Here is an 18,132-nt window from a genome sequence, read left to right as displayed (position 1 = left end):
ATCCGTGCAACCAGGCTAGTCGCACTAAATTTATCCTCTTCATCTGGTGACTTTTGGGTTGCTCTTAAGAGATTTAACTGAACCCTCCCTTAACTGACCCCCCCTTCTTCTGCTGTGTCTCCTTTGAAGCCATAATACCTCAAGACATATGACACAGTCTACATTACAAAAACTTATTTAAACTAAGCTGTACTTGGAAAACTGCTGCATCTCTGAGGCTAAAGCAACTCCACTTAGCCAAGCAGCCAGCAGCAAAAGTCTGGCTAAAGGAGGCACAGTTACAATAGTTAGTTAGTAAATAGTTTAATATGGCCAAAGGACAGTTAAAAAAAACAAGGGAAAAAAGTAACACAACACACATCCATAACAGCAGATTACAGCAATTATTAAACAACTAACTTTTTTCGTATGGTGGTCCTAAAGAGAAGTGAAACAATATTGGAGCAGAATACATGAAAAAATTCAAAAAGTATTTAAAATAAAATTCAAAAAACAGCTTTAACTTAACCATTGAGCCCCGCGTAGGGGGGCGGCGGCAAAGAAATTAAAACCATACTTACATTTATTCTTATACATGATTATAGCAGCAGGAATAACTCTAGCGAAATACTGGAAGACTAGTCAACTACCTCTGTTGGAAGATGGGAAAATAAAGTGTCATACTATGCAAAGATGGACAGACTGTCAAATCAATTGAAAGGACAGATGAATGCAGCACAAGATGGAGACCCTGGTTCCAGTACAGATCGAAAATTAATAAAATTAAGGTTGATCCAATTGAATATTATGGATATAAACTAAGCAATAAAGATTAAAAATCAGCTAGGATTAAGTTTTAGACTGACAGTTTAAGATTGTTCTTCATTATTTACTCTTTTAAAAGTATTTAAACAACTGGGGGTTTTGGGGTTAAATTACTATGGCTTAGCTAGAGCAATAAGTATGTAAAGTTAGTCCAGGAGGGAAGGCAATTCTGTAGGGGAAGTCAGGGGGAATAAAGGGGAGAAGCAGTGGGGAATAAATTGGTAGGTTTATAAATAATACAAATTGGCTAGAATAGTTAGACCTGCCTTTTAACCCAAAAGTGATTTCTTGTCTCCTCTCTTTTCAGTTTTGTTGATGGGAATAGTTCAATAAAGTCCAGGAGTTATAATTTAAATGAGTATCAGATAAATAAGTTGCTACAACTATCTCCTATATATTTCTGTGACAAAAGGTATATACTCTTTACTTTTGTTAATGCTTGAAGAAGTGGTATTTCATTTGAACTGTTGCTATCAAATTAGTTAAGAGGCAAGTGTATTACTTCATATATGCATATTATGTTTTTTTTGTTTGTACTATTGTTTTGTTTGAAATTAAACTAATAAAAATTGTTTTTAAAAAACAATAAATATTTGACTTTCAGCTTGTTCCCTGGCTAAGCAAGACTTTGCGATTTTTATAAGCTAATGCACAAAACTTCGCTACCTGTTGAGAGACAGTTACATCTTTGTCTTCTAATAACATTTTCCTAATCTCTTGATCAGGATCCTTTGCAATTACAGCTACAATATAAGCTTGCAAGTCAAACCTTGATATAGGCTGGACCCAGTGGTGGGTTTCAAATAATTTAACAACCAGTTCCGGTGTTGGGATTCAAATAATTTAACAACTGGTTGTTTACAAGCACCATTTTAACAAACAGTTCTGCCAAAGTGATGTGAACCTGCTAAATCCCACCACTGGCTGGATCCACATAAGTTGCTCAATGAACCTTGTGCCTTATTTGAAACTATGGCCCTTACTGCACAGGCGGAATATGGCGGCCTGGGGACTGCAAAAACGCCGTTCTCCAGTGGCGTTTCTCCATAGGGACGAAGGGTACCCCTTGTCCCCGGGCGCAACAATGGCGGTCACGTGGGGGGTGCCAAAATGTCGGGCAGCGGGCCCCTCCCCCGCCTCCCCAGACTGCACCAGATCATGTGAAGCCAAGCACATAGCAGTCGGCAGCCTGCCTTAGCCACGCCCACCCTGGACGGTAGCCTCTCTGAGCCAGTCCCACCATTCCAGAACCAAGCCACCAGAGTCGGAGAGGCGGGGAAGCTCCTCAGCTTCCTTTGACCCAGCGTGCCTTGCCTCCTTCTCCTTCTCTCAGCGCATGTGGTCGGAGGTTGCACAAACCTCCTCCCCTGCTGAGTGACTGTAGCAGCGCATAAGGGAAGGGGAGAGGTGAGAGAAGGCCCGGGAGGAATGGCTAAGCAGCGGCAGCAGCAGGCAGCACTGCAGGCACGCGGGCAAAAGAAGCGGAGCTCGGGCTTTTGCCTCTCGAAGTCCTGCCAGTGCCGAATTCAACAGCCTGTGTGTCCCTCCTGAAGTCGCAGCCACAGGGAAAGCAGGTTTGTTTTTCATCCATCGGCCCATTGCTCCTCCCCTGCGCATGCCAACAACTGGCCTTAGAAGAGGCTTAGGAAGGGAGTGAGCAGAGAAAGAAGGGGTTGCTGCATGGCTGGGTGCTGGAGGCGCCATCTCGGCATCCTCGTGGCACCTTGGGGGGGGAGGGGATCGCGGTCGCTTCACACAGCCTCTCCCGCGCTCTGGAGCAGAGAACAGGGGAGCTTCGGGCGCACGCTCATCTGGGCCGCCGGGTGCGTGCTTTCAGCTCCTTTCCCTGTGCTTAGAGGCGCTTCTGGAATAGGTGGGCATGGGAGGTGGACTCCAGTCCTTTGCAGGGCTTGCTTGCTTCTCCTCGAGGGGAGGTTTGTTTAGTTTTCCTGCGACCATTGCTCCCCTCCCCTCCCCTGGCATAACGACTCACTCAAGCGCCTTAGAAGAGGCTGAGGGAGGGAGAAAGAAGAGGGTTGTTGCTGGCTGGAAGCCGGAGGCCCATCTCGACCTCATGCACTCGCGAGGGGGGGGAGGGGGAGGATGCGGCCACTTCACCACGGCCTCCTGTTCTGAGCAGAGAACGAAATGGCGGCACGCTCAGCTGGAAGCCAGCCGGGTCTTGGCGCCGGGCTGGCCAAAGGGCGCTCTGGCTGGGAGAGTAGGTGGGCAAGCGCAGACGGCTCGGGGCAGACAGCCTGGTCAGCTCCCTCCCTGTATTTAGAGGCGCCTGAATAGGTGGGTGGGCATGGAGGGGGACTCCAGTCCTTGCAGGGCTTGTTGCTTCTCCACCAGGAAAGGTTTGTTTAGTTTTGCCTCCCCTCCTCCCCCTGGCATACAACAACTCGGCCTTGTTAGAAGGAAGAGGCTTTAGGGAAGGGAGTGCGAGGGAGAAAGAAGGGGTTGTTAAGCTGCTGGCTGGGTGCTGGAGAGCCTATCTTCGAGCCTCATGCCACTTGGCCGGGGGGGGGGGGGGGATGCGGCCGCTTCCCACGGCCTCCTGTTCCTGAGCAGCAGAGAACGGAAGGGCGGCAGCGCCGAAGGCTGGCTTCTGGCTGGGAGAGGACTGGTGGAGGTAGACGAGCAATGCACACGCTCACGGGTAAAAGCGTGCTTGGGGTGCATGCAAATGGCCCTCGGGGCAGTGAACTGGCCCTGGTCAGCTCCCTCCCCTTTATATTCTCTAGAGGCGCCCAAATAGGCCGGGGAATGGGAGGGGGACTTCCAGTCCTAGCAGCGCTTGTTGGTTCTCTCACCAGGAAGGTTTGTTTTAGCTTCTTTTCCTCCGTGGGCCCATCGCTCCTCCCACCCCAACAGGCAAGTTTCGGGATTCCTTCCTGTGACTGGTGCCAGGCACTTGTGGAGTGGTAGTGGTTAGAGCGGGTGCGGGTAGTGATGCAGAACCCCGGGGAAAACTTCAGGGGTGACGGGGGTGCCAGCTCGGCGCCTTATGATGAGGGGGGGCTGGGACAAGGAAGGACCAAAGTCCTGGCAGGGAAGTTGGCAAGCGGGAATCCCTGGCGGGACACAGGGCTGGCAAGGTTCCCACCCTGTACCAAACTAGGAGTCTTCCTAGGGGGGCACTTCTTGTAGGTGGGGACACCTGCTAGAGGAGGGGCTCAGACAGGCACAGGAGATAAATGCAGCAGATGGTGCCTTTTATTACTGATCCCCAACATATCCTGTTTAAAAATTCAAATAGTGAAGTGGCTTAAAAATTACGTGGATGGAACTGTGGTGCCCTCTTCACCTCTTCCCCAGCCAATCCTCTTCCCCAGCCTCCTCCTTGTAGGAGAGAAGCCCCAGCAGCAGCCCCCCAGGTGAGGGGTTAAGCTGGCTTGAGAACAACTCTCCTTTCCAAGGAGGCTGCCCAGCTGGTTGGGGAAAGATCCAGCTGTTAAAAAAAATTATTAGAATCCCACCACTGCTTCTTCCTCCTCCCATCCCCTGTAGCCCTCACAATGAGGTTTTAGGAGGTCAGAAAGTGTGTACTACCAATTAAAGAATCTACTCAGCATGATTTCTGAATTTCTAGCTTTATAACTCTGCAAAGAATAAGTCTATTGAGGGGGGGGGGTGTTAATGAAAGCTGAGAATTCAGAGATCATGGCAAAGGATTTTTAGAACTTCAAGTGCACACTTTTGGAATACAAATTAAAGAGAATATTCCATTGAAGGTTGCAACTGGACTTCATGACAATCCTTTGCATGAGCATTCCAGGCAAGAAACAGAGGTGAGTTAGCTATTGCTTTCCCTCTGCACATAAGCAACTCTGGTCTTCCTTTGGTAGTCTCCTCCTATCCAAGTAGTGACCATGGGTGACCCTACTTAGCCTCTAAGTCCTGACAACCTTGAACCCAACTGGGCTAATCAGGGATGGTGTGATAGCAATTTACAACAGCCAATGTTTTAAAAGCACTCTAGTGATACTGCACCAGAAGGAAGCGGGAATGCTGGGGGGAAATAATGGGTGACTCTCTGGGATGCAGTCACAGATAATTAAATCTCAGATTAATCAGTTACCAATTAATGCTGTGTATGTATGTGTGTGTGTCTGTGGGGGGGGGGCAGGCTCTGTGCATGCCACCCACAGAGAGGGCTCTGAGTGCCACCTCTGGCACCTCGTGCCATAGGTCTACGCTCCACCACTGCTACAAGGCCACAGAGTCCTCCAATCTATGCCCACGGACCACTGTATACGAGTCTGGCAAGGAAGGGGGGTGGTGGGTGACACCGACTCATCCTTGACAGCTGGAGTAGAAGCTGTCTGGGGGGTGATTTTTGAGAGATTTGCATGCTTAATACCCACTCTGCACTGGCTGGGAACTGTTTCTCAGGCTAAACAACCTACCTCATAGGGGTTGGTGTGAGGACAAAATTAGGGGAAAGACATTTGATTGGGGAGAGAGCCATGGTATGTTATGCTGGGGTTGGGAGGTGTTTTGTGAGAGATAGACGCTTGACATCTCGCTTTGGCAAAATGTTTTGCTGGGGTGATTTGGTGAGAGAGATTCACATGCTTACTGGCACTGCCTGGCTTGGAGGGAATGTGGCAGCCTTCACTTCTCCCTTCTGCCTAGGGACGACTGCTGTAGTAAAACATTTTGAAAGCATTTTGAAAAAATTGTCTAAATGTTTGATTTTTGCTGAGTGGTATAGACTATTGCTGTGTTGGGGCATGTTCTATGGTGATTTAGAAATGACCTGGTGCAAAAAATCATTGTTTAGTTGTGGGGGGGGAAATGGCCACCCACACCGGGGGGGGGGGGCGCCAAACTCAAGTTTTGTCCCCAGGCTCCAGTCTACCTAGCTACACCTCTGCCGTTCCCAGCGTGGTTTTCCAGGAACGCCGGCTTGGAGCCGCTGCCGTGTGAACCCAACCCCTTCCACCTCCATGCGGAAGGGGCCTATGTAAGGCAAACTGATTCCCAGATTTAATGCTGAGAATCCCACTTTTTAATGTATGAATCCCCAAATGGCAAATTGCAATGCATTCAACTGAACATCTCGCAGCATGAAAAGAGCCAAATCATTCCTTAATTCTTTTTAGAAATTTCCTGATATTGCTTTACAGCGCAAACACTGTTCTTTTGCTAACATGCTCAGCTATTCAACAAGCTATACAATACACATGGATACTGTTTAATGCTTAATGAATGAACAAAAGAAAAAAAGGGGGGAAATACTAGTTTGGATCCTGTCTAAATTCCATGCACAGAAGACTCCTGACTTCGGTTGCAGCTCAAAACGTCTCCCCATACGCTGTTCCAGAGGACTGGGAAATTCCCAAAGGCAGCATGACATGGGTAGTTGGAGGGCTGCCACAGAAGGGGGGGAATTGGGAAACATCTTGCTAGATCACCAACTTTGGTTTGGGAAATTTCTAGACTTTTGGAGGTGGTCATGGGGAAAGTGGATCTCAAGGAGGGAGTTCAGTGAGCATGTAATGATATGCAGTCTGCCCTCAAAGCTGCCATTTCCTCCAGTGGAACTGATCTCTGTAGTCTGGAGATCAGTTGTAATTCTTGGAGAACTCCAGGCCCCACACAGAGGATAGCAACTCTAACCTTTGGTCATACAGATCTTTTGTATAGATTCAACCCAAAGTCTGATTTCATTCTGACATTATTTTCTAGTATTTATATCTTTTGCTTAATGGAATTCTGCTGACAATAGACTTGCAATAAAGGATTATAAAGACCTTCCTGACAGTTAGATCAGTTCATCAGTGGAACAGACTTCCTTGGAAGATGGTGGGCTCTCATTTGGAGGATTTTGGTGGATTCTGTAAACTTAGGTGGATCGTGAGAAAGAAGAAAGGAAGAGATGAGCCAGTGCTTGGCTCTCATGGCCCTTTCCTACATGCTCAGGGTAATGCTGATCACCATTTTTGCATCTGGAAGGAATTTTCTTCCAGCACAGATTGGCCAGGCATCCTCTTTGCCTTTCTCTGTGCATAGAGCATGAGTCACTAAGGGAATGAGAAAGAGAGGTAGTTGTGAATTTCCTGTGTTATGCAGGGACCTGGGCTAGATGACCTTTGCTACACTTTTTAGCTCTATGTTTATATGATTTTACAAATTATGTAGGCATTATTTTGGAAGACTTCTTCAGGTTCAACAATATTTTTGATGTAAATACTTCTAGTAGTAGTCTGCTCTTACAACTACAAAAAATATCATGTCTATAAATATACTTTGTAATAGAGGCTGAAATAAAGGCCAGATCATAATAAACAATTGTCCTGCCAATTATCTTTTCAGGATGCAACACTGCAATATCAAAAAGGGGAGAAATCTTGCTCAAAATGGCCCAATATGACATAATTAGGCCTCAAGGAAGAAAGATTGGGGTTTAGAATAGATTATCCTTTTCACAGAGACTAAATTATGGAGAAAAGGGTCATCCTAAATTTCAGCCACTAGACAGAATGTTTTTCCCTCCCAAAGTAAAATAATAGTTATTTTTACCTACCGTATGATGCACTTTTAAATATTGTACCTTTCTATTTGCCATGGATTTTAGTACAGAAAATTTTATAGTAGAGATTTTTTTAGTTGTGCAAGCATAGAAAAGTAGTTATATGTATACTTTCAAAATATCTGGATCTTAAAATGACTTTTAAAAGGCAATGCTTATTTGAAAAAATAATCATGCGGTGGTGATAGGATATTTTTAAACACTGAAAGTATTCACTGTACAATGTACTTTTTCATATCATAAAAATAGCAAAGCTGTTATAGCCAAACACTTTTGCATACTGGATTTTTAAATATTCTAATAAATTGCATAACATGAAGAATAAGAGAAGGGCAGAAACCAAATGGATTTGATGTCATTGTAATTAAAAGACATTTAACAATATTTTTGTCATTTTAGCATCAGAAGTTCGAAGAATACTTAATGCTAGAATAAAAGACTTTAAATTAAGGTACTACTGGACTTCTGCTTTATTTTGCTAGAATACGCTAAAATATCTTCCCTTCTGATTTATTATTTATAGCATTTTTATACCGCAAGTCCACAACCCTAATAAGTTATATCTGTATAAAGTGCCATTAAGTTGCAGCTGACTTATGGTAGCCCCAGCAAGGAGCTTTCAATGCAAATAAGAAGCAGAGATTACTGACAGTCTTCCTTGGTGGTTTCCCATCCAAATATTGACTAACTTGTGAGATCTCATGGAATTTGACTACACTATGGCATCTTCGTCCCAAGTAGTTACACACAAATCCACAAAAATCAATGGGCTTAGAAGTGTTTAGGACTGCCCTGTTTGGGAGCAAACCTAAGCAAGTCTACTCAGAATTACCCCAGTTTATTAAGTAGGGCTTACTCCCAGGAAGTGTCCTTAGGACTGAAGCCTTAGTTATAATTACTACATCATAGTCATGATAGTGTTGTCCTCAATTAACAAATGTAGGGATATTTTACAAAATGTTTGACCGAATTTGTGTCAGTTCTAAATAGTGCATCCCAGAAAATCCAGGAAGCACTTTGCCACTCCATACTGAAAAACACTGTGGGGCATGTGATATAGCATACACAGGCTATGTTTTGCTATGTATTCATATCCCTAATTAGTCATAAATTGTATGTAGGTGACTTTTTAAAAAATCATAGTTTTCTTTCTTTGGAATTCCTCATGACTTTTTTGGATTAAATTCTATTGAATCTTTTTTGCTTGCTTGTGAAATTCCCCAAACCATCTTAATGTCAAAATGAAGGCAGAGTTATTGGATAGTGCCTCTGGAATGTACATGGTTCATTCAAACAATTGGGCATTAATTCCCTTTCTGGAAAAAGGAGCAGGAATATATATATACCTCATGCCAAAATATGGAATAAGTATGGCCATTGCATATATATTTGTATGCATGAAGCCTTCAGTGTTTCTTTTGAAATATGTGTGGTGGAGAGTTTGTGGCAACTGTTACCATAGTGGAGAATCAGCAAACCATTATTTGTATTAGGAATTAGGAATTATTTTGATGTTACTTTCTGAGGACTAAGCACTATCAGAATTAGTCTTAAATTTATATACATTTTATAACTTTCCATGTACAAGAAATGATTAAATATAAACAAATAAATTGAGATAGAGGAAGTTTTGCTTTGGCATTCAAAAGGCTTGACTTTCACAATTAAAATGTTCAAGAATTCTCACTCTGTAAGTAAGAAGAGTACAATTATTTTTTTATTAACACCAAGTGAAATCTGTAATTGGCCAGGAATAATTAATAGTCCAATCCACAACTGTTATACTGCCCCTCACCTCTCCACCTCCAAAGGGCTTTTGAGTGGCACAGGGAGGCAAAAGAAAAAAACCCATCCTGCTGCCAGAAATCCTTTCATAGGGCTTCACCATAGGTCATAACGTAACTGCCTTTGGACTCAGGCTGGGAACCGACAGCCTGCCCATTCCTTTGCCGGTGTCCAATTGGACACCAGCACAGCTCTGTATTTGTCTCTCCACATATTGTCAGGGGTGTCCCTTGCACTGGCAGAGTGGGCAAACATGTCAGTGGAGCCCTGCACTGGCTCCACAGCTCCCCCCACCCCATAGGATTGGGCCATAAGAAAAAACAATACTATTCTTTCACTCCACATTCCTTGTTAACATGCTTCAAAATATTTCTTTCTTTTATACGATCAAAAACTAAGAAGTGGGGAAGAGCAAGGAAAATGCTTTAAATTATTATTTTGTCTTTATATTTCATTAAAAAGTAATTGCCAATTAAGTGTTGCAATATCATCAATGGCCTAGACCAAGAGTAGTTAGTATCATAATAATGAAGAAAATCTAGCTGTTCTGTTATGACATTGTTTTGCATAATTCATATAGTTAAAGAACGAATTCAGCTTTTAACATAAATTACATTTTTATTAGTACAGATCTAAAATAGATCAACTTTCTATCATCTTTCTTCACCCAGAGACTGTTTTTTAGGGAATAAAGGCCTCAATTTCTATTATATATATTGACCACTCAGTTATGGGCCCCAACACTATCAAAATTTTATGGCCCAATTTGTATGATTCTTAACCATCACTACCCTCCCCCTTCTAATAGAAGAAATATTTTGTTCATGAAGCCTTTAATGTCCCGCCCCACAAACTCTCTTTATGATAGAGAGTTGGCACATACCTCATGTACCAAAGGAAGGGAATCAGTAGATTAGACTATGCTTTGTATGAGTCATAACAATAATGTCTAACTCTGATGTTAATTTCTTAACCTATAAATAGCAACTGGGAATAAAATGAACACAAAAGTGGTTCAAGTTCAACAAAAAACCAGAAGACATTTACCCAAAAAACTTTGCTACTTTTCAATACTTTATTCTTTTTTGTTAATTTTCTACAGTTTTTTGTGTTTTTAACTCTAAACATTCAGCTATTTCTTCATTGTACTTATGGGGTTCTTTATGTAACAATGATCCTGTTATTGTACTTGGAATATATGGTACTTCTGGTTTTATGCCTAATAAAGGTTTTTGGATTGGATTGGATTATGGAGTTTATTTCTAATAACTTACTAGCACCCTGAATTGCTAGCACCCTGAATTGAATTGCCCATATAAATGTTATTAAAATTTCAATCCTAAATTAATTTACTAGTACTTGGTCAAACACACACCCGAGAAAGCATGCTTATAGTGACATTAAAATGTGCCCCAGTACAATGTATGAATGAGGAACTGAAAATACCATTGCTCTGTTCAGTTCAGTATAGTTGACTGTTAGCAGCTCTCCTGTGTACCATAAAGCTAAAGGGTTTCCACCCACTTAAATGTATGCCATTCTGCTGCAGAAGGAAGTGAAAGGGCTAGATAGGGGCAGATGCAGTGATTGCATCAGATGTGCCAGTTTGTCCAAATATGTGGGATACTTTTCAGTCTATTTGGTCTCTGGATGGGAAGCCTGAGTTCTACCACCTGGTCATATAAACATACCCAGATGGTTGCTTACATGGAATTGGAGGGTGTGTGGTGTGGTGGTGGTTTCTAATTGCATGAACGGAAGAGACAATAAATGTTTTCTTGAGAGGGAGGTTGCCTTGACACAAGGGTTGCCTTGAAACCTGCCTTGAAACAAGGGATGGTGTGTCCACTCCTAAAGAAATCTACTTCAAGAGATTAAATAACTACAATCTCAAATAGCTCAAATGTGGAGCAAAAGGATTGAATTACTGATAGCTGGACAACTTCAAGGATATCTGGATGAAGCAGATTGTTTAGATCCTGTTTCATTAAAAATGTGGGGGTGAATTGGGCTCTCCATATCTGGATATCATCAAGCAGAAGCTGGGTTGCTGTTGGTTGGGTATCCTCTAGTTTTTAATTTCCAGTAGTGAGAGGAGGTTGGACTGAATGACCTAAAGATTGCTTCCAACTGTACACCATTCTGAATCCTATGGAGAGATGAGATTCAAACACAATGAGTAATCTTTATTTGTAGTTCATGTTAGCCTTTTATTAACTGATCTGACTGAATGCATTGTATTTAACACATAAATGAATGAAAGACTTCTTCTGGTTGTATTTTGGATCTAAAAAGAGGCATAAACTATTACCTAGTATTGCCCAGAAAAGTATTGCTCACCTGTGCTCTGGTTTTCCATTCTCTTTTGGCCCCAACATGATATTCAAAGCATTTTAAGTATTTTAACCAAAGCCTCCTGAACAAAGCAAATGTGGTCCTTAAAGATCAGGATCCCCAGTCTTTTTGAGTCTGTGGGCATATTTGGAATTATGACATGGTATGGTAGGCACAACAACAACCATGTTGGAGACCCATGTTATAGATACCAGTACCAGTTTATGCAGATAATCTGTTTACATATCAGGAACTGCCAATGATATCAAGCATTTTGGCTCACAAACAAATGAAAAAGAAACATTACAGAGAAATGTAGGTTAACTTGCTTAGCATGAAAAAAAACATAACGCAATAGCTCAATGTAAATTTTCTTTACTAAAAATGCTGAAGTATATAGAATAATTAAAGAAATTTGTGTGATTTGTGAGGAAAAAAGTAATTCCTTGCTCTTTCAGTTCAAAAACTCAAAGATGTGTTTTCTGATTTCTAATTAGAATTGAAAGCTCTTCAAAGATAATTTCTGATGATAAGCATATTTATGTGGATGTAAATTCAAATATTGATTTGAGCAAGCATTCAGCCATAGTACATATTAGGAGCAACCCTAAACAGGTCTACTAGAATCACGTCCATTTTTATTTAATGGGGTTTACTTCCAGGAAAGCATTCTTAGGTTGGCAGCCAAGATTACCACATGTGGGCCTCACTTGTCCCCATGTCTTTAAGGATCCCCTTATCTCCTGGGATTTGTTTTTCAGTTTGCTTTTTTACACCCTGGTATTCAAAGAAGATTCACAAAGACATTCATCATCATGAGTAAACTAGGACTGCATCTATATTTAGGCACACATTTATTTTTAAAACTGCAAGAAAGGATCAAGATGCCACTTCTAACTTTTGTTTGTTTTAAATGTACACATCCATTTTTCAAACTTTATCGAGTAGCACCTACATATTTAGTATTCTGGTAGGTACATCTTAATAACACACACAGCCCCACAGACACATAAGACATTTATTTCCAGGAAAACTTGCTTGCAACTGAGCTGTATAACTGTTCAGGTTCACAGGATCAGTTCACACAGTTTAAAAATATTAAAGCCTTCGACAATACGTTAAAGAAGTATGCTTGCACAGAACAACTATGTCTTTGTTGTTACATATGTGTACATAAGACAGGTAGCTGTGCTTGAGTGTGGCCTTCTTACTTGTCTATTGAAACATACAAGTTACATTGCTTAGTGAATGTGAAGTATGCAGGTAAGGAGCAGGTTAGTAAAATGATCCATGTGTACTGGTTTAGACAATAACCTGTTTCATTCTTAAGGAAGGTAGGAAATATTAGCCACATATATCCCAGTATGATTTTGAAAGTCTGCTCAAGCATAAAACCATTTGTAGCTGTAGCCTTAATACTATTGTTTTCAACTAAATTTGCCTGTCTGTTGCCATTTTCACACAGGTTATTTCAGGCAAGTTTGATGCTATTGGGAATGGGAAATATTCAGGCACTTCTTGAAATTGGCATGACTTCCCCAAACCTGCTTTTTGGCAAAGCTTTGGGAGAAAGTACATAAAAGCCTAGATAGCAGCTTGGAATTTCAGACTGCCCAAGTAAAATCATAATATGCATAGTTAGCAGGAGGTCCATTGAACCAATAAAATTTACTTTGAGTAAATTATCAGGCTTGTTTAAATGAGGTGTGTGAATGCAAATTAACATTTACAATAACTGTCAATTTTTCTGCTTTTCATCACATTTTTTCCTGGGAAAGATTCTTAAGATTTATATGTGCAGAATCTCTACATGCAAGTTTCCATTCAGACTTAACACTGTTTCTCAGGAAATATGAGTAAACTGATCTGCCACATTATGAATTGGCCCAAAATCTTTAGTAGCAATACTATGTGTATCTTCAAAGTATGTGGAATGGATATTCATTGGGAATAGGGGGGTTCACAATGATCCATATGGATGCAAATGCACTTGTGCATTCTCTAAACACATGGCCACTATTCCTTCTGTGGATAGAGCATGCACAGGTTGAAGTCTGGTCCTCCTTTGGAAATCCCTTCCCCAGAAGCTGAGTTGTGTACCTGGCCTGTGTTACCTGGAAGATCTGGACAAATTAGAATTGCCAACCTCCAAATGCAGGCTGGAGATTTCTTTAAATTACTGCTGATTTATGGAGATCAGTTTCCGGGGGGGGGGGGGGGGCAGCTCTGGGGAGAGTGTTGTAAGGTCACGATTCCTTCCCAATCTCCACTGTCTCCAGGCTTCTCTTCCAAATCTCCAGGAATTTCCCAACCAGAAGCTGGCAAGTGGCAACCCAGGCCAATTTAGTTCACAGGCTCCTTTTAAAAAAAAAAGTCTGAAATGCAGTGTAGTGAGCTGTTTTATAATTCCGCAATACCATTTTCTGAATTCAGATCTCTCCCTGCACACTGTGCTCAAGCGGAAAGGGAAAAGGAGTCGACCCTTAAGCCAGCAGTTTGCGCGGGGCCCCAGGCTCCGTCCCGCGGACTTTCGCGGGCCCGCTAATGAGGTCCTATTATGGAGGCGAGCGCGTAAGTGCTTGCGGCGGAAGGTCGCCCGTCTTGGCGCTGCCGCTCGGGCTGCTCCTGAGCTGAGGCGGCTGCAGCGTTTAGGGCAGAGCGGAGGAGCCAGAGACGAGTTTGGAGTTGATGCACACGCTCGAGCGGCAGTAAAAAGATATGATCTCGACACGCTCAGCTGCATCTTGTTAAAAGCTTCCTGCGGGTTGGCAGGATGAAATCTTTATTTAAAAGACACAAACTATCGCCAGGGGAGAAAGCGCAAGAAGGGGGAATGCCTGCGAGGAGCCAGGCGCTCCGTTTAACCCACCAGCCGCGAAGCGGGAAACTGGGGGCGGCTGAGAAGGGAGACCGAGGGGCGCAGGTTGTGTGGTGATACCTCGAGCTCCTTAGGGACCTTCTCGTCAATACTGCCCCTGGCGAGGAGGGAGAAGACAGGGCTTGTATATAGCCCAAAAATAATCGAAGGGAGATGGAACAGAGCGAGAAAAGGCCGGTCTAATCCCCTCATTTCTCTCACGATAGCTTTTAGGCGGAGGTCTGTAGGATTCGGATCATTATCATCATCTCGCAAACAGGTGCATTATTTTAAAGCGATAAGTGGTACGCGAACGCGAGACAGGCTTTTTAATTTTATTACATTATTGACAGCTGGGAGCCAGAACGAGCTGAGGGTAGAGGTTCGTGTGGCGGAGGGGTCACAAAAACGAAACCCACCCAGCCTTCGGGTCCCCGTGCACCGTTTCCGAGTGAAGACTGGGCACATAAGTCCAGGTGCACTCAGTGCTGGGTGAGCAAAAGAGGCAGAAAGTTGCCAAGGAAGATGCCCGTTCTTTCTTTTTCCCAAGCTTCCGAAAGGGGGCGAGGCGCTTCGGGAGGAGGCGAGCGATGCTCCGCGCCCCGGTCCGCATGTGGGTTTTCTGAACGGGACGCCAATCAGAGGGGAGGGGCGCCTAAGGGACCCCGCCGAGATCGCTGCCTGACGAGAAAGACGGTCATCTCCCAGGTCGGGAGGGTGACTCACTTGGGGCTACATCCTTCGGCAAGGTGTGCCTCGCCTTGCGGGAGGTAAACTGCAGCGGCCCTTCACCTTTCTCTAGCTCTTTGGGCGGTCCCCCCCCCCCCCGTGGGTTTGGCCAGGCGGGGAGAAAGAGTTCCTGGCTTTGCCTGGCGACTGCCAGCCATCAAGTGGCTCGCGAAGGAAATGCAGGTGAGCGTGAGGAACGCGGCCGCCGGCGGTGTGGATGCGCCCGAGAGGGAAAGCATTCAGGCTGTGTGTGTGTGTGTGTGTGTTCGTGAGCGCGCGCACAGGGTAGCTGTCTCCCCCTCCGCTCTCCCTTCTGTTGCCGCCGCCGCCTCGCTTCCCTCGCGCGTCGCCGGCAGCAGGAGCGGGTTGCTGTGCTTCTCGCGCTGGCCGAGGGGCTCTGCTTTGACAGCACCGGCGTCGACTGCCCTGTTTCTGCATCCCTGTCTTGCTCGCTCTCTCTGAGTGCTCCGTTTCTTCCCAGGAGCTTCTGACTCGAACCTGCGCGCCCTCCTCCTCCTACTTCCTCGTCTTATTATTCTTATTCTAATTCTTCTTCTTTCTTCCTCTGCACTCTCCGCTTGGGCAGCCTTCATGGGAGAGAGTTGCAGGTACTGCCTTCTGCCCTCTACAGCAATTGGGCAGGGCGCGCGCGACCCTCTTATTTATTGGCGAGCGCTCCCACCCGCCCCACAGTTGGAAAGGGGGAGAGAAGAAGGGGGGGAAAAGAGGGCTGTTTAAACACCAACCCCTCCCCCTCCCTCCTATCTTCATTCAGCACCAAAACAAACCCGCTGGATGTGACATGTGGTTGTCTTTCTTTGCAGTTCATTCGTGGCCTTTGTGGAATAGGAGCACTGTTCTTAACGTGACCGGCTGGAGCGGATAGAGAAGACTCTTCAAGATTCCCAGAGAGGTCGGAGCTGGCTGCATTAGTAAGTAAATCTCTCCCCCCCCCCTCCTTTTGGTAGAATCTGTGTTATGTGTTGGTGTATTTCTGCACTGTGAGAGATTGTCCAGTTTGTCTAAGTAAAAGTGAGCACTTGACGATCACAACTTGGGGCTTGTTGACAGTTGGGCAGGGCAAATGCTTTAAGCTTGTGTTCGTTTCCCAGTTTCCTGAGCACTTTATGTCAGGACTCAGGAAAACTGGGTCTGCTGTTGTGGATGTACATTTTGAATTTAGGGGTGTAGGTGTAATTTCATTGTTTCTTGTGATAAAGATGCTGATCTTTAGCAGACATGTAGAGGATTTAAACTAGCTCTATGTGTCTGTCCAGTCTCCCATAATAATAAGCAATAGCGGTGGTGGTGTGGATATCTTACTTGAATTTTAGTTGCCTTTTTTTAGTCTTCATTTCTTTTTTGGGAGATGCTTGAATATTGAGTTATAAGAAAGTGGTTTGTTTGGTGGTTTGGTACACATACAGGATGCCTAAGCTCCTAGTGTGTCTTTTGGGTTTGACTGTATAGGAATAAACCCTGTGGCAGATCTGAATTTGGACAGGGACATGAAGGCTGGAAACTAGAGCTGTTGAAGGCAAGAAGACAAGAAGGCTTGACACACCGGTGTATCTTGGAACCTCAGAAAGGTCTCTGCATCAAAAGTTCTGAGAGCATTATTTCTCTTGGGACAGGCATGCAGATCATCAGCACTACATGAATTTCTTTTTGACCACCAGAGGAGGAACTGTGGGTTAGCTGATTCCAAAAACCCTTAGCCAGTTTTTTAAAATATCTAAATAAAACCTTTGTCAATAGAAATATAGTTGAGTCAGTTAGCTTTCAATTGAATCAATAACATTTCAGTATATTTTCTTATTGCCAAATGGATTTTGTTTTAATACTGTTCTTGTATTCTTGCACACAAAACTTGCTGCACATGTGGATCTCAGAATTGTATCAGGTCACAAAGCACATTGTTTTTCACAATGGGAACTTGGGAGATGAGGCAGCATTAACACTTATTTTGGGAAAATATTGTCTTACCTTTCCATGCTATTCTGGATTAATTATGCTTCAAATCCTAACAAAAACATTGCTCCTAAACTGCCACAGACTATTGTGAAAGTTTCTCTTTAGAGCTAGAGTAACCATAGTTGTTCTGCAACACTGAAGTTTATTTCTTGCAAAATCAGCTCTTTTGCTGGCATTTGTAATCAGTTTTGTATACACTGTGGTGAAGCCAATTAAGCAAGATGGCTTAAGATATTAATATCATGAAGTATTGCTTTGCATATATGGTAAAGTCACAATTGCTTACAGTTACTATAAACATTAATGTTCGGATGAGTAGGATGGTATGAGCTGCAAGTTCAAGGAAGAGCAAACCAATCTTGACTTAATAGTGGTTGAACCAGGAGTCTTTAGAATAGCAGTGAAAAGGCTATTTAATGATCTTATCTTAACCGGCTATTACAGAGTCTCTCTAAACAGATATCTTTCCAGGAACTATTTTAAAATTGCATAGAGTGATCAGGTTAGACTGGCTTTGTGGCGAAAGTGGTTCCCAGATAGATAATACATTTGGACAGGGGATTTGGTAGTGTGGACAATATGTAGTAGTAGTGAGCTTTGTTTTCAGATTAAGAACATGGAACACATCAGGTGTATGAATTATTTACCTGCAAACTTTTAAAATGTAGTTTGGAAATGCTGAACTCTATGAAAATTGACTTTATGCTATGCAAATGATTTGATATGATACTCCTGATACATGTATTTCTACTCACTATGTTTAATACTATATTACCTTGAAAATTAAAATACTGGTGAATGAGAAGTCACTATGGATGAGATACTAGAAGAAATAGGAATTCAAAAGAAGAAACTGCTACAGCCGTGGTTGCATCTTGAAGTGGATAGAATAAAGTTGCTGGTGTCAGCACTAATGCATTTCATTATGCAATTGTTCTTGTTATTCAGATCAGATAATGGCCCGATGAAATACATAAGCAGTCTGCAGGGAATGAATGATTAATTTCTCTAACGTGTGCTTACTATCGGACTTCTGACTAATAAAGTACTGTCTACCAGTTCTTGCTTACAATTGCAGTAAGTGGGGGAGATACAATTCAGTATTTCA

At 43.3% G+C, this 18,132-nt stretch overlaps 1 protein-coding gene across 34 annotated transcripts in view; it reads left to right on the top strand.

Annotated features, from left to right (window-relative positions):
- Positions 1–15,500: 15,500 nt before the first annotated feature.
- The window catches only part of PTPRD (protein tyrosine phosphatase receptor type D), a 1,487,793-nt gene continuing 1,485,161 nt past the window's right edge, over positions 15,501–18,132 (top strand). For 25 of the 34 annotated variants that reach the window (XM_048502785.1, XM_048502811.1, XM_048502810.1 and 22 more), the window contains exons 1-2: positions 15,501–15,658; positions 15,875–15,982. The gene's annotated coding sequence lies outside the window, so the exon portion shown is untranslated. The remainder of the gene's footprint in view (positions 15,659–15,874; positions 15,983–18,132) is intronic. The other 9 variants (XM_048502821.1, XM_048502819.1, XM_048502816.1 and 6 more) reach the window with 1 other exon arrangement.

Source organism: Sphaerodactylus townsendi, linkage group LG07 (genome assembly GCF_021028975.2).
Source record: "Sphaerodactylus townsendi isolate TG3544 linkage group LG07, MPM_Stown_v2.3, whole genome shotgun sequence".
In the NCBI taxonomy this organism is placed as follows: domain Eukaryota; kingdom Metazoa; phylum Chordata; class Lepidosauria; order Squamata; family Sphaerodactylidae; genus Sphaerodactylus; species Sphaerodactylus townsendi.
The sequence above is the reverse complement of the archived record's forward strand: the minus strand, read 5'-3'. Positions and strand labels throughout refer to the sequence as shown.